The 12,551-nt window shown below is 37.2% G+C and overlaps 1 protein-coding gene across 1 annotated transcript in view; it reads right to left on the bottom strand.

The window, feature by feature from the left end:
• The window catches only part of LOC131806921 (ubiquitin carboxyl-terminal hydrolase 46-like), a 134,606-nt gene that overhangs the window by 41,959 nt on the left and 80,096 nt on the right, over positions 1-12,551 (bottom strand). The window lies entirely within an intron of this gene.

The raw sequence follows: 12,551 nt of genomic DNA, 5'->3' as shown, positions 1-12,551 counted from the left end.
CGGTATTTTGATGATTTAGCGACATTATTCACCGGAATTGTTTCAAATTTGGTATTTGAAGTTCGAAATGGATACTACAGCCTAAGACAGAAAATTGTCTGTGCAGTTCCATGCCTTCGTATAGCGCCCATATAACGGTACCTCCCGATATTCGGTATTTTGATGATTTTAGCGAGATTATTTACCGGAAGAGTTTCAAATTTGGTAGTTGAAGTTCGAAATGGATACTACAGCCCAAGACAGAAAATTGTTTGTGCAGGTCCACGTCATCGTATAGCTCCCATATAACGGTACCTCCCAATATTCGGTATTTTGATGATTTTAGCGTCATTATTCACCGGAATTGTTTCAAATTACGTATTTAGAGTTCGTAATGAGAACTACAGTCTGTGACAGAAAATTGTCTATGCAGGTCCAGGTCTTCGAATAGGCTCCATATATCAGTACCTTCCTATATTCGGTATTTTGATAATTTTAGCGACATTATTTACAGGAATTGTTTCAAATTTGGTATTTGAAGTTCATAATGGATACTACAGCCTATGACAGAAAATTGTCTGTGCAGGTCCACGTCTTCGCAGAGCCCCCATATAACGGTACCTCCGGATATTCGGTATTTTTATGATTTTTGCGTCATTATTTACCGGAATTGTTTCAAATTACGTATTTAGAGTCCGTAATGGGAACTGCAGTCTGAGACAGAAAATTGTGTATGCAGGTCCAGGTATTCATATAGGCCCCATATATCAGTACCTCCCTATATTCGGTATTTTGACGAGTTTAGGTACAATGCCCACCGAAATTGTTGAAGATGTAGTAATTGAAGTTCGTAATGGATGCTACAGCCTATGACAGAATATTGTCTATGCTGGTTCAGGTCTTCGCACAGCTCCGATATAACGGCATCTCCCTATTTACGATATTTCGATGATTTTAGCTACATTATTCACCGTTTATTTCAAGTTTCGAATTTGAATATGGTAATGGCTTATGACAAACCATGCCTGTGTAGGTCCACGTCGTATAGACCCCAATATAAGGGATATATTCGGTATTTTTAAGATTTAAACAGAATTTTTAAAGGATTTTATTTTTTGAAAATTTCCAAATTTGTTCCAAATGGTGGAGGGTATTGAAAGTTCGGCCCAGTCGAACTTACTGCTTTTTAACTTGTTTTTTATTATTTTTAATTTTTTTTTTAATTTCTTTTATTTTTTTTAATTTTTTTTTTTATTTTTTTTAATTTTTTTTATTTTTTTTTTAATTTTTTTTCTTAATTTTTTTTAATTTTTTTTTAATTTTTTTTTTTTAATTTTTTTTAATTTTTTTTTAGTTTTTTTTTAAATTTTTTTTAATTTTTTTTTAATTTTTTTTTTTAAATTTTTTTTTTAAATTTTTTTTTTTAATTTTTTTTAATTTTTTAAATTCCTTTTTTCACTTTGTTTTCTTTTTTGTTTTGGTTTTCGAAAATCTTTCTGCGTAACCCCAATAATATATACCGTAACCTTGAACTAAAGTGTTTTCGTTTTCATTATTGCAAAGCGAAAGAAAACCAACTCCTTTCATGTATTGCTCACACATCAAAAGGGGGGTAATATAAGTGGTGCGGTCTGGTCTCCTCCAAAACACATTGAAAATGAAAATTTATTTTCCACCACCAATGTGTTGAAAGCTCTAGCTTTGGGGGTACGAGGTGGGGGCTTGTGTAAAATTACCTTCCATAAAATATGGCAAAATATGGATGAAAAATTTTACAATCAAATTGCGTGTTTGCCTTAAATATGGAGAGAAAACAATTTTTTGTTTAACTTTTTTAAAATTGCCTGGCATTTGTTGGGTTGATGGGTTGGTTGGTGGTACTACTGCATTAAACCGCCAGAGTTTTTTTTAAAAAATAAAGAAACAACATTTCCAGTCAAAATCTTTGTTGTTGACGACGATGGGTATTTGATATTCAATAAATTGTTGTTTACATGAATGAGTAAGAAAAGGAGAGAGAGAGGGAGGGAGAGAGATACAGCAATCCATTTGTTTACATTTATACTTGACCTAAAAGTATGCAATGGTAAATCAGAACAATAAAATTTACAATGCAATGACACACAGCGCAATGATGTGAGATTTGAAATAAACAAATGGATGGAGGGAAGGATGGGTGAATTTTGTTTTGTCGATGTGTGTGAGTACACTGTACAGTGGGGAGCAAAACTGAGTACATATTTGTTACATTTTTAAACAATCTCTATTCATAACAAAACAAAGTGATCAGAGGAAACAACTAAAGCTAAAATCGCACAATTTTTCATGACGTTCGCTTATGGCATAAAGGGACTTTAAATGGGGTCTTCCGATAATTCCAACAATAATGGTACAAAAAAACTTAGCGACACTTATGACACAAAGGCGTCTCATAGAACTTTGACAATTTAAAAAAAAGTTAAAAAGCAGCCCGGCCGAACTTTGAGTACCCTGCACCATTTGGAACGAATTTGGAAATTTTCAAAAAAATCCTTAAAAAATTCTGTTTAAATTTTAATATTACCGAATATAGCCGTTTTATTGGGGTCTATACGACGTGGACCTACATAGGCATTGTTTGTCATAAGCCATTACCATATTCAAATTCGAAACTTGAAATAAACGGTGAATAATGTAGCTAAAATCATCAAAATATCGTGTATAGGGAGGTACCGTTATATCGGAGCTGTGCGAAGACCTGGACCTGCATAGACAATTTGCTGTCACAGGCTGTAGCATCCAATTCGAACTTCAAATACGACATCTTAAAAAATTTCGGTGGTTATTGTACCTAAACTCGTCAAAATACTGATATATCGGGCCTGCATAGACAATTTTCTGTCTTAGGCTGTAGTATCCATTTCGAACTTCAAATACGAAATTTGAAACGATTCCGGTGAATAATGTCACTAAAATTATCAAAATACCGAATATCGGGATGTGCCGTTATATGGGGGCTATATGAAGACGTGGACCTGCACAGACAATTTTCTGTCTTAGGCTGCAGTATCCCCTTCGAACTTCAAATACCAAATTCGAAACGATTCCGGTAAAGAAATTCGCTAAAATCATCAAAATACCGAATATCGGGAGGTACACTTATATGGGGGCTATACGAAGACGTAGACCTACATGGCCTATTTACGAACTTAACCTGCCTACTGGAAAAATAAACATGTATGCAAAATTTTAGCCTTCTATCTCGATTCGATCGAAAGATCGAGCGTGAATACAACAGACAGGCGGACAGACAGACGGACATCACTAAATCGACTTAGAATTTGACGCTGAACAAGAATATATATACTTGGGTCTGAAATGAGTATTTCGAGGAGTTACAAACGGAATGACAAAGTTAATATACCCTCCATAGTATGGTGGAGGGTATAAAAATATTCCAATGCACTGTGGCCCACCATGTATGGGAAGGTGTGACAAAAATATTGATATACAACTAATTGAATCCGATTTTTTAGATTAGCTCATAATAAGTAAAAAAATATTTTAATCAAAAAAATTTTAAAGATTATTCAACGTTTAGGCATAAACCCCATATAACGGTACCCTCCGACTAAAAATATTTAAAGATTTAAGGTCAATTTTCAATTGAAATGAACTGAAATTTGACATCAGGTGTTCTTAATGGATGTCTGATGTCCCTGCAAAATAATGAGAAAATCATTCCAGCACTTCATATAGACCTCCCATAGAACCCTATTCCCGATTTTACTTCTTTGGAGGGTTTTTACCATATGTTATCAATCGAATTAGCCGAAATTTAAGATTTCAGTTTGCGGTGGGCATAACAAATTAATGTGCCAAAAATTATTAATATTCGACATTGAAAATTTCTTACTGAAATTTGGAATGAGAGTCACCGATGGAGTGCAGAATAGATGTACCAAAAGGGTTTTTTGAAAACTCGAAATTTCATGTTACAAAAAGCTCTAAAATAAGAATGTGTATAAAATTTTCTTTATGTATAATGTATAAGATGTTCTGCCCTATCTAGTCACTCTACGAATATAAACCTCTACAATATCTTCTATTAATGCAAAACCTAGAAAAAGTATGGGTATTAAAAAAACCGTTCATTCCCAAAAGCAAAAAAAATTTACTCGGTTTTATTAAAAAGAATGAATGGCAGCAGTTCCAAAATTAAGTCATAAATATAATTAAATTTATGGTTCTACTTCACAACTCACGCACGCATTTCCGGTAAATTTTTAACGTCAAACAACAAGAAATGCCTTTGTTGAAAATTGAACAGTGTCACGTTTCTTTTTTCGGCGATTATTGTTCGAGTGCAAAAGACCTCAGTAAAAAGCGTCAATTTGAAGTAAGCATTTATTTACATACCTGAAATGAGAAAAAGAAAAAAACATATTTTAATAAAAGAATTTAAATAAATTTTAATTTAAAGAATATTAAAAACGATTTTATAAAGCCATGACACCATTTTGCGGAGACATAAACATGAAAACGAACAAAAACCAGTAAAGAAAGTCTTAAAGTCGGGCAGGGCCGACCTACACCACTTTGTTAATTTAGTATAGCTCCGCATAACAATTAAAAGTTTTTATGGGAGAATTCAATCAAAATTCAAAGGACTAACTATGGCGAAGCATTTGTATCTTTTAAATTCGGACTTGTGTTGCCCATTTGGTGCACAAATAATTTAAAATCGGATAAAAATATATATGGGAGCTATATCTAAATGTGAACCGATTTCGATTAAATTTGACATACTAGCTTCTAGACTCAATTCGGTCGTAAGTGCCAAATTCCATTGCATTTGGACAAATATTAGACGTTTGGTGCACCATAAAAGGTAAATCGGACGAAGTTATAGGTGGGGGAGATATATCCAAATCTGAACCGATCTCGATCAAATTTGACATATTCGGTAATAAGTTCCAAATTCCATCACATTTGGACATATATTAGACGTTTGGTGCACAATAAAATGTAAATCGGACGAAGTTATATGTGGGAGCTATATCCAAATCTGAACCGATCTCGATAAAATTTGGCAAAGATATTTCTGAGCTGTATTTGATATATTTCCCTGAATATCGTTGTTACGGAGTGCATATTACGGCTGTGGGTAACAAATATAACAAATCGGATGAACAGTATATATGGGAGCTATAGCTATATCTGAACCGATCTTCACGAAGATCGAAGACGAAGATATATATGGAAGCTACATCTACATTTTTACCGATTATCTCCAATTTAAATAGTGTTCGTCCTTGGGCCAAACAAATGATCTGTGCAAAATTTCATCTGGATCGGGCAATAAATACGACCTGTACTTTGTTTACAAAAATACATGGACAGAGGGACGGACTGACGGACGGACGGACGGACATGAATAAATCGACTCAGAATGTGATTTTATGCAGATAATCAAAAGGAACTATGGGTCTATCTCGTTTCCTTTAGCCTGTTACAAACAAATGCACAAAGACATAATACCCTGACCACCTTGTGGTGTAGGGTATAAAAACTGCAACAAAGTCAAACTTAACATTTTTTTTTTAAATTTTATTGAATGAAAGCAAAAAATGTCGGAAATATCATCAAATTTTAGAATAAGTTTAGATTTGTTCGAATTGGTTACCTTTGGCACGAATTATGGTCTTCAAAGGGCCAATGAAACCGTCACACGCTGCCCGAATGTAGCTCTGTGGTATTTTGGCCGATTCCCGGCGAGGCGCTTGCTTGAGGTGATCGACACTGTGGTATTTTTTAGTGCCAACCTTGCTTTCCAAAATACTCCCGACACAATAGTCCAACGGATTGGTATCCGGAGATTTTGGTGGCCATTGTGTGCTGGAAATGAAGTGAGGAACCTCATTTTGTAACCATTCTTGGTAGGCGCGTGCTGACTGCGATGGTGCTGAGTCCTGTTGGAATTGTCCAAGGTCTGCGGCCAAAATGTTTTCATGCCCAAGGCTTTAGTACACCCTGCAGAATATTTTCTAGATTATTCAATTCGGCATTTATTTATGAAGCCACGGTCTTTTAATACGAGCGGAGAGTGACCATTGGCTGTTATGGCGGCCCACACCATGGCCAGCGTGTGAGTTCTGGTGGCCAACCGAAGGTGCATATTCTCAGCTGACATCTTTGGCAAGTAAAAACCCGATCATTTTGTTTGTTTACAAACTGCTGGACAACGAATGTCGTTTTTGTCTATTTTCTTTCCGTTACGGTGTAAGTTCTTGCACTTTTTGGAATTTCAATGGCCGTACCCCGAGCTCATTTTTCAATATTTGCCGAATGGAATATTGCGATATGTTCAGGTCACGAGCCATTTTTCGGCCACTGCGACGCGGGTTTTGATCAAGTCGCTTCTTTACTTTTCGAACCATTTCTGCTGATGTTGCTGTTTTCTTACGTCCACATCCTTGACGTCGGGCTACGCTACCAGTGTCGCGGTAACGAGCGATGGTACGAGACACAAAAGATTTATTCACATTTAAATGCTGGAGTGCTCTAACGATAGCCACTTGTGATTTTCCAGCCAAATATAAAGAAATCACACAATCACGCTTGAATTCCATCACGAATACCTTTTTTTCTGTAAAATTCTCACCAAAATATTTTTCTTCGCTTGTAAACAATATAATGAGCTGTCACTGGAATAATTTTAAAAAGCTGTCTGACGAGTGGCTTAAAGATGACAGCAGTCTGAAGTTGCTTGCAGTTTTTCATCTCACCCTGTAGAGTTAATCTTTTTTTCGTTCACTTCTCCTTCACTGTCTTTGCAATGTAAGTAAATACAGATATTCGTCAACGTTCGACAATAAATAATTACGTACGACTCCAATTTCAGAAAAATGTCTAGCTGGTTGTCTCTCTGTCTGCCCGTCTCATTATTCAAATTTGAGACACCATAATCGGACATTAAGGCATACCACACCATAAAACAAAAACGAAATACGCTTTTCAATATTCATCATATTCTGTAATATTATTATCATTTTGATTGATTGGTAATTCAATTAATTCAAGAAAAAAACAAAACAAAGCAATGCAAAACCAATAACAAAAAAATATACTTGAAGTTGATGGTCAACGTTTGAGTGAAAAGGTTACAATACCAAGTTGTAATCAAAACAAGTTAAAAATATCAGTCGGTTTTGCCGACAGATGTTGTATACCCTCAGCCAATATTCGACCATTTAAATATATTTTGACTTCTGTTATGATTAATTTTTGATCCTCTATGGAGTAGGTTCCAAAGGAATGGGCCACTATTGTCCATTTCGTATCGGACCCAAATGAATATAAAACCTAAACTTGCCTCGCAAGCTATGACAGATAAAAGCATTGGAAATTGTGACCCTTTGTGGGTAAAGTACCAGTAGGGGTTGGTAGATATATATCATCTTCAAAACAGATATTGCATTAGCAATAATATTTGAATGTGTGCAATATGAGGAGAGTTGGATTCTCATTTCGGGTTCTTTGAACGTTTTGTCTTTTTAAAAGTCTTGAAACCTATGTGGAGGCGGAACCAGAAGGAGTGGTCATATATTTACTCCATTTTCACACCAGAGCTTGGGTTAATAAAAATATAGTGGTGTGTTTAATTTGAAGAGAACCGAATGTTTATTTTGGATTTTGTGATCGTTTTGGTTATTTAAAATTTTGACCCTTTGTGGAGGAGGTACCAGGAGAAATGGTCCGATCAATACCACCTTTATAACAGATCTTGTTTTGGTGGAAATATTGAGATGTGCCAAGTCTGAATGGAATCGGATGTTTATTTCGCATTTTATGAACTTCATGGATATTCAAAATTTTGACCCTTTGTGGGGGAGGTAACAGAATGAATGGATCGATATATCCCATTTTCACACCAGACCTTAGATTAATAAAAAATATAGTGATGTGTGTAATTTGAAGAGAACCGGATGCTTATTTCGGATTTTATGATCGTTTTGGTTATTTAAAACTTGGACCCTTTGTGGGGGAGGTACCAGAAGGAATGGTCCGATCTATACCACCTTTATAACAGATCTTGTGTTTATTGAAATACTGAGATGTGCCAAGTCTGAATGGAATCGGATGTTTATTTCGCGTTTTATGAGCCTCATGGATATTAAAAATCTTTGCACCCTTTTTCGGGGAGGTACCAGAAGGAGTGACCGATATAATCGCTCTTCACACAGGACCTTGGGTTAATAAAAATATTGTGATGTGGGCTATTTAAAGACAGTCGGACTCTTACTTCACATTTGTGGGCGACCTTTTGACCCATTGTGGAGGAGGTACTGCATGGAGTGGACCGATATTGTCCATTTTCGCACATGACCTAGCACGGATGCAAATATTAAGATTTGCGAAATTGGAGCAAAATCGGATTATCGTTTCTCTTTCTGTGCAGTAAATTATTTTCTTTGAAAATTTTGTGGGGAAGGTACCAGAAGAAATGGACCGATATTGCCCATTTCCGAACTCGATCTAAGTTTGACAATAATATTAGGATTTACCAAGTTTGGATCAAATCAGATACTTTCTTCGAGAGTTATCGTGAGCCCCAGCCAGACGGACGGACATCGCTAGATCGACTCCAAATGTCCTGAAACGAATTTAATCCAAAGAGAGCTAGGGTCTAAAAACGTTATTTCGATGAGGCACGTACGTTTTGGCCGTATTAAATTATTATATACCCTCTCTAGCCATATGGTTGAAGGTATAAATATATAGGTTTTGAACGCAGATCCAGTATTTTCTAGAAAAAGTACTCGAAAATCAGAAAAAAATTATGGAACTATTATTATAGTCCTACTCGAGATACCGAATTATATTCAAAAATATATTCCGAAAAATAATAGAAAAACATAAATTTTTTTTGCCGTCAATATTCGAATTATCAGAGCCCATTGGCGTAGAACAATTTCGTTCTTAATGCTCCACTTAACTTCCAAAAGAATTCTCCAGTCATTTGTGAAAGTGTTACACTCCCCTCCTTGACACATCATTTCTTCAAATTACGTTCTATTTTCTCGAATGCTATGAAATTTACCCTTACCTCCTTTCCCTCTCCCCTTCCTTTCCGCTAAAAGACAACCACCGTAGAGCATAATCAATTATCAATCACAATTAATGGACGGAAATCGTAATGTAATGTCCGTCACGACATGTGTGTCATGCGTAACATTTTTATGGGTTTTCAATGTTCTGAGGCAGGCGGTCGGTTGGTCGTTCGACATGCTTGATGACTGTTTCTTAGAATGCCTTAAGGCCGTATTCTTTTTTGAAAATTGTCATTGGTGGCCCAACCTTGTGTTGAATTTTATGACACACGCATCGAACTCTGCCAGCAGCGAAATGCCAACTCCAAAGATATTAACAAAGAAGAAAGACGGGATAGAAAAAAAAAAAGAAAAAGAAAGGATCAGCGGCGTTGACTGGTAAATGCGCAGTTATATGCTGTCTCACTTCCCCTCCCTCCCATCCTCTCACTCCCCTCCCTTTATCCCTCCCCCGCACACTTTTAAGAAATAAATTTAAAATAATTGTCAAGTTGGTTGGTGTTTATACTGCTTGGCTCATGGCCGTCGAACCACACCCTGATGAAAAGCAGAAGAGAAAAATAGGTAATGAGTTTTCAAAAGTTGTTGCTTTTTGTTTTAGATAGAAATTCCAACCACCGACCAACCACCCGTTCTGGAAGTAGGGGCTATCACCACCACATTTCAGGTCTGTCCCTTTTTATTTCTTTGCTTACATATTTTCTTATTAGTAGAATAAGTATGCCCTAAAGGTTCTTTGATGACATTTTCGCAAATTGTTGTTTCTCTTTAAAGATGTTAAGGAGGGAGTTGTGATAATGAAGGGAAATTGAAAAAGTATGAAACTTAGAATGTCTTCTCAATTCACCATAGGAGAAGCCTTTAGAAGACCTTCTACTGCATTGCCATTGCCGAATATAAATTAAAAAAAAAGGAAGATGGGAAATTTGCTCTTCCTTTTTCTTCTATTTTTCGCTCTATTTCATGATCGACTGGATTTTTCCTGTTATTTTTTTTTTTTGTGTTGCACAGTGTACTATACACCTGTACGAAGGAGGTCTTCTAGCCTAAGAAAGTCGAATACAAGACTTTTAGGAGTTCTTCCAGCCATAGAAAAACAGTAGCAAGTCTTCTAGCCACAAAAAAAAACTTGTGGAAGGACTTCTGGCCCTAGAAGACATGTAGGAGGTCTTCTAGCCATAGAAGACCTGTAGGAGTTCTTCTAACCAAAGAATACCAAGAGGAGGTCTTCCAGTCATAGAAGGTCTGTGGGAGGTCTCCTAGCTATAGACAATCTGTTGTTGGTCTTCAGCCATAGAAAACCCTTAGCAAGTCTTCTAGCCACAGAAAATTTGTGGGAGGACTTCTAGCCCCAGATGTCCTGTAGGAGGTCTTCTAGCCATAGAAGACCTGTAGGAGTTCTTCTAGGCAAAGAATACCAAGATGAGATCTTCCAGACATAGGTCTGTGGGAGGTCTTCCAAAACCTGTAGCAAGTCTTCTAGCCACAGAAAACTTGTGGGAGAGCTTCTAGCCCCAGATGTCCTGTGGGAGGTCTTCTAGCCATAGAAGACCTGTAGGAGATCTTCAAACCAAAGTATATTAAGAGGAGGTCTTCCAGACATAGGATGTCTTAGGGAGATCTTCTAGCTATAGAAAATCTGTAGTGGGTCTTCAGCCATAGAAAACCTTTAGCAAGTCTTCTAGCCACAGAAGACTTGTGGGAGGACTTCTAGCCCCAGATGTCTTGTAGGAGGTCTTCTAGCCATAGAAAAACTGTAGGAGTTCTTCTAATCAAAGAATACGAAGAGGAGGTCTTCCAGACATAGAATGTCTCAGGGAGGTCTTCTAGCTATAGAAAATCTGTTGTGGGCCTCCGCCATAGAAAACCTGTAGCAAGTCTTCTAGCCACAGAGAACTTGTGGTAGAACTTCTGGAACCAGATGTCTTGTAGGTCGTCTTCTAGCCATAGAAGACCTGTAGGAGATCTTCTAACCAAAGAATACCAAGAGGAGGTCTTCCAGACATAGAAGGTCTGTAGGAGGTCTCCTAGCTATAAAAAATCTGTTGTGAGTCTTCAGCCATAGAAAACTTGTGGAAGAACTTCTAGCCCCAGATGTCCTGCAGGAGGTCTTCTAGCCGTACAAGACCTGTAGGAGATCTTCTAACCAAAGAATACCAAGAGGAGGTCTTCCCGACATAGAGCGTTTTAGGGAGGTCTTCTAGCTATAGAAAATCTGTTGTGGACCTTCAACCCTAGAAAACCTGTAGCAAGTCTTCTAGCCACAGAAAACTTCGTGGGAGGATATCTAGCCCCAGATGTCTTGTAGGAGATCTTCTAGCCTCAGAAAACCTGCAGGAATAGATTTGAAAACCAATAGGAGTACCTCTAGCCTTATTTGTAGAACGACTTCAACCCCGTGAAAGATTTGTGAATGGTATTCTAGCCCAAGATGAGCTGTAGTTAGCCTTCTAGCTGTAGAAGACCTGAGGGAGTGGTCTTCTAGTCATAGAAAAACTGAAGGAGTACATTTTAAAACTAATAGGATTTCCTCTAGCTACAGAAAATCTGAAGAACGACTTCAAGCCCAGGAAGATCCATTGATGGTCTTCTAGCCTTAGATAACCTGTAGTAGATAAAATTCTAAGACGATTTAGCCCTGTCCGTTCGTCTTCCCGTCATGGGTCATATCGATTCACTATATCGTATAGTACCCCCCCTCCCCCCCATATAAGAAACGCCCGATATTCTGTATTTTATTATTTTAGCCAAATTTTTCAATGGAATTCTCTAAACATACGCACAAGGATTTCTACTCTACTTTCTGGAAGAGAATTGTCTACAGGGTAAGATGAAAAAACTGCAACCAACTTCAGACTGCTGTCATTTCTAGGCCACTCGTCCGACAGCTGTTAAAGTGTAAACAATGAAGACCAATATCTCCGAATACCAATCTGTTGGACTATTGTGTCTGGAGAGTATTTTGGAAAGCAGGGTTGACACTAAAAAATACCAAAGTGCCGATTACCTCAAACAAGCGCTTCGCCGGGAGTGGGCCAAAATACCGCAGAACAACATTCGGGCAGCATGTGACGGTTTCATTACTCATTACTTGATAAGGTAGGAGTAATGTATTATGTCTTCTAAATTCTATGGGAATAACTCATACGTTTCCTGTTTCCTAGGTAATCCAATAGAGAAGTTGGGGTCCTTATTTTTCCGCCTTCTGGTAATGGAAATGTTAAATAGTTGCCATTAGTTGTCGGGTTTTTCTAGAAGACCTATCCTCCTTTTTATTTCTAAAAACAAAGCATTCAATTAATTTCCATTGCCCCAAATCATAAATTGACCCTCGCCGTGTTGAAATTGCCTGCCCCCAGTTAGCGTGGGCGTTGTCATCAACTGTGAAATACGTAGCTACATAGATGGGTACCCAGCAGTGAAGCATAAAAGTATTACCCGTCAAACTTATTAAAGACATGTTCATGGAGCAAAGATATT

The sequence above is a fragment of the Musca domestica genome, unplaced genomic scaffold (genome assembly GCF_030504385.1).
Source record: "Musca domestica strain aabys unplaced genomic scaffold, Musca_domestica.polishedcontigs.V.1.1 1, whole genome shotgun sequence".
Lineage (NCBI taxonomy): Eukaryota > Metazoa > Arthropoda > Insecta > Diptera > Muscidae > Musca > Musca domestica.
The sequence above is the reverse complement of the archived record's forward strand: the minus strand, read 5'-3'. Positions and strand labels throughout refer to the sequence as shown.